Source organism: Morone saxatilis, unplaced genomic scaffold (genome assembly GCF_004916995.1).
Source record: "Morone saxatilis isolate NCDOM2014 unplaced genomic scaffold, NCSU_SB_2.0 Contig20, whole genome shotgun sequence".
In the NCBI taxonomy this organism is placed as follows: domain Eukaryota; kingdom Metazoa; phylum Chordata; class Actinopteri; family Moronidae; genus Morone; species Morone saxatilis.
The window spans coordinates 10,773,222-10,776,252 of record NW_023339763.1 but is presented as its reverse complement, the minus strand read 5'-3'; the positions used below and the strand labels follow the sequence as shown (position 1 = coordinate 10,776,252).

At 35.9% G+C, this 3,031-nt stretch overlaps 1 protein-coding gene across 1 annotated transcript in view; it reads right to left on the bottom strand.

The window, feature by feature from the left end:
- Positions 1-1,396, bottom strand: part of LOC118331156 (protein FAM111A-like) — a gene marked incomplete at its 3' end in the record, with an annotated part of 3,603 nt that extends 2,207 nt beyond the window's left edge. Inside the window, 2 exon segments of the mRNA XM_035665941.1 lie at positions 970-1,021; positions 1,259-1,396.
- Between the last annotated feature and the right edge of the window lie 1,635 nt (positions 1,397-3,031).

The window sequence follows — 3,031 nt, the reverse complement described above, 5'->3', positions numbered from 1 at the left end:
ACCTCTTTTTTCCTCGGTCAAATAGGCACCAAATTCAGAATTTATGCTTACATTCGACTACATATTAACCCACTTTCAATAAAGATTAAATTTTTCCACGGGTGAAGTTGCCTCTTTAAGTGCTTCTTCCCAAGGTCATAAGACTGTACTGTTTGTTTAAAGGACTTGCCCTGTGGACATTATAAAGCCAAACATCGTGAATCGTTATACTGTGCGCTTTTACAAAAAGCTAACTAAGCTTCATTTAAGACTACCAACGAGCCAACAGTGATTTTATCGTCTTCCTCCAGGTACAATAACCTCATCGATTGCCCCAAAACCCTGTTCTTGTTCTTGTTTTCCATTTAGATGGCGGTATTGCAATATTTATTATGAGTTGCATCCCCGACACCTACTAGTACCAGATTATGTGGACATGAGTTTTTACATTGACATTTAAATATGCACAATTTAAGATAGAAATTAAACATCTCAACCCAACTAACCCATCCGGACTTTATTCTGTGATATAACGTAGTATTTCATTTACAAATTCTAGTTATGCTTTCTGTGCATCCTCTGTGCATTTCTGTATTAATTTTGTAATAGAAGGACCCTTCTTATTGTTTTTCCTTTTCTTAGCCAACAAGGAATAGTCTACAAAATTGTACCTTTATTTGTTGCATTTTTTGGCAGTTTTATCAGCTCCTTTTTATACCAAACAAGGGTATGTAGACAACATAATCTTATGTCCATTTATCCTACCTAATGATGAAACAGGCTCATGATATCTATTTCCTATGATTAGGTTTTCTCTAGTAAGCTTCATGGATTTTATACTTGAATAACACCCGTAACTGAATCGACACAGAATACCACTACTGTCGTGGCATATACTTGCTCAACCCTACTAGTCCTAATAATTACTGCACAAATATTTTCATTTTACATTATAGAAGTCGCCCAAAGAAACACAACTCACGTTTTGAATTTTGAATCCGTTTTCACAGCAGTAGGTGAGCCTCCATGTTAATGATGTCACCTATCAAAAACGAAACTGTTACTTTACCTGATCTGTGCTTGTAAAACATTCACATTGTTTCTCTGCAAAAACCGTTAGAATATTGCACATACATTTGTGTGTCTCAATCACTGAATAACTTTCCTGTGGAATAAAATAAATGTGTCAAAAGTGACCTACATGAGTCAGTAAAGACCTTAGCTATTAATGGTGTTGCATATTTATCCGATACAAAGAGTATATATCTCTTTAACGTACCAAAAACGAGATATAACAGCCAGTCCGTGTGCTTTACAGAAACTAACTAAGCATATTTTAATGCTACCAAGCCAACAGTGGTTTAAAGTCTTCTCACGTACAGGCGGTAACCTGCATGACGCCCCCACCCTGTTCTTGTTCTTGCTTTCATTTAATGGCGGATTGCAACAATTTACTATGGTGTTGCATTCCGGCACCTACGCAGCAAAAAGCCGGGTGTTGAATTAACTCCCACAGAGTTGATTTCAACACTTTTTCAGGGTTTATATAGCTCCACACTCTCCAGAGTTAAATTAACACTTTGAAAATAGTTAAACATTTAACACTTTGCCAGAGTCCTGTCTTTAACTCGCAAAACAGGGTTAAATTAACACTGACATAACACTGTTCTGAGTTACATTTTTTACTATTTGGGTAAAGGTCATTTTAGTGTAAAATCTACACTGAATAACATAATATTTTTTGCCTTTTCATGTGTAAAACAATGCACAATCATATAATATATATATCATCACACATCATCGTCATATAAATCATACAAATTAAAGGCAAAATGTGCTTTAAAATGTTCATGCTTTGCCTGGCATGAAATGCGATGCTTATCCATGGTGATGTAGAAGCTGTCGATCTAGTCCTTCTGACTCCCAACAGCGAGGAGGTATGGTTGCTGACCCTGCTGGTAGATGGTAGATGATTGTAGCATGACTAAGGTTGAAATAAAGAAACAGAGAGAGAAAAACATCAAACATCTCCCTGGCTAGTGTGACATAGGAATGCCTATGAAGACAATTCCATCCACTTTTTAACAACCCCAATTTACACACGTGGCTAAGAAAGTGACGTGAAAAATTATTATAATCACCTTAATGGTTTTTGGAGACTTCGGTCCCCCAGGTGGTGGTGAAAGAAGATGTATCAGCAACAACAGGGAGGCAGTTTCTTGTAGGCTGAGGACAGAGTCACAAGAATAACTGAAAATTCTTCAAATGTAATACTTTAAAAGTTTGAATGAGAACAAAGAGGCATTATGAGTCATTCATCTATTGCTCATAATAATCCGATTAACTTTCAGAGACACAGAATGAACTGAATTCTAATCTAATCAAATTCCTAATTTTAATCATAGTCATAAAAATAATGAATAAAGCAACATTAACTGTTTCCCCATCAGAGAGGCTTGGCTTCAAGAACAAACAGAGTAATGTCTTGTTCCACCTTTGAGAAAGAAGATATTGATTAACTTATTATTAACTACTACTACAAGAAATACTTTCAAATTTCAAGTAATTCAAAACATTTCATTACAAACACCAATCCATTTTTTTTGTATCCAGGAATCTTGGGACGGTGGAGAAGATATTAATATTTCTATTTGGGTCATTAACAAGCTTCTGAAAGGTCTATCACCTCTTCTGCAGAATCTGGGAAAAAGAGCAATAAAAAAATTTAATTAAGGTCACACAGACAACCAGAGGCTTTGAATTTTGTCATAGAAAATAAAAATTAAAAAAGAAACACTGGCATTGAAACACTCTCTGAGAAAAATTGTATTGGCACTAAAATAAGTATTAAAACACAGACATTAAAAATTATTTAATTATTTTATGTATTGTGATGTGTTTTTCCGACCTCCGATTAACAGATACCTTAAACCCCCTAGCTGGAGCCTACAGGTGGATGAAGTGGTGGTGGTGGGGCTTACAGAGCAGCAGGCAGCAATACTAATGCAAGGCAGCAGCTGCATTGACAGAGCAAAGGGAGAGCTGGGAAATT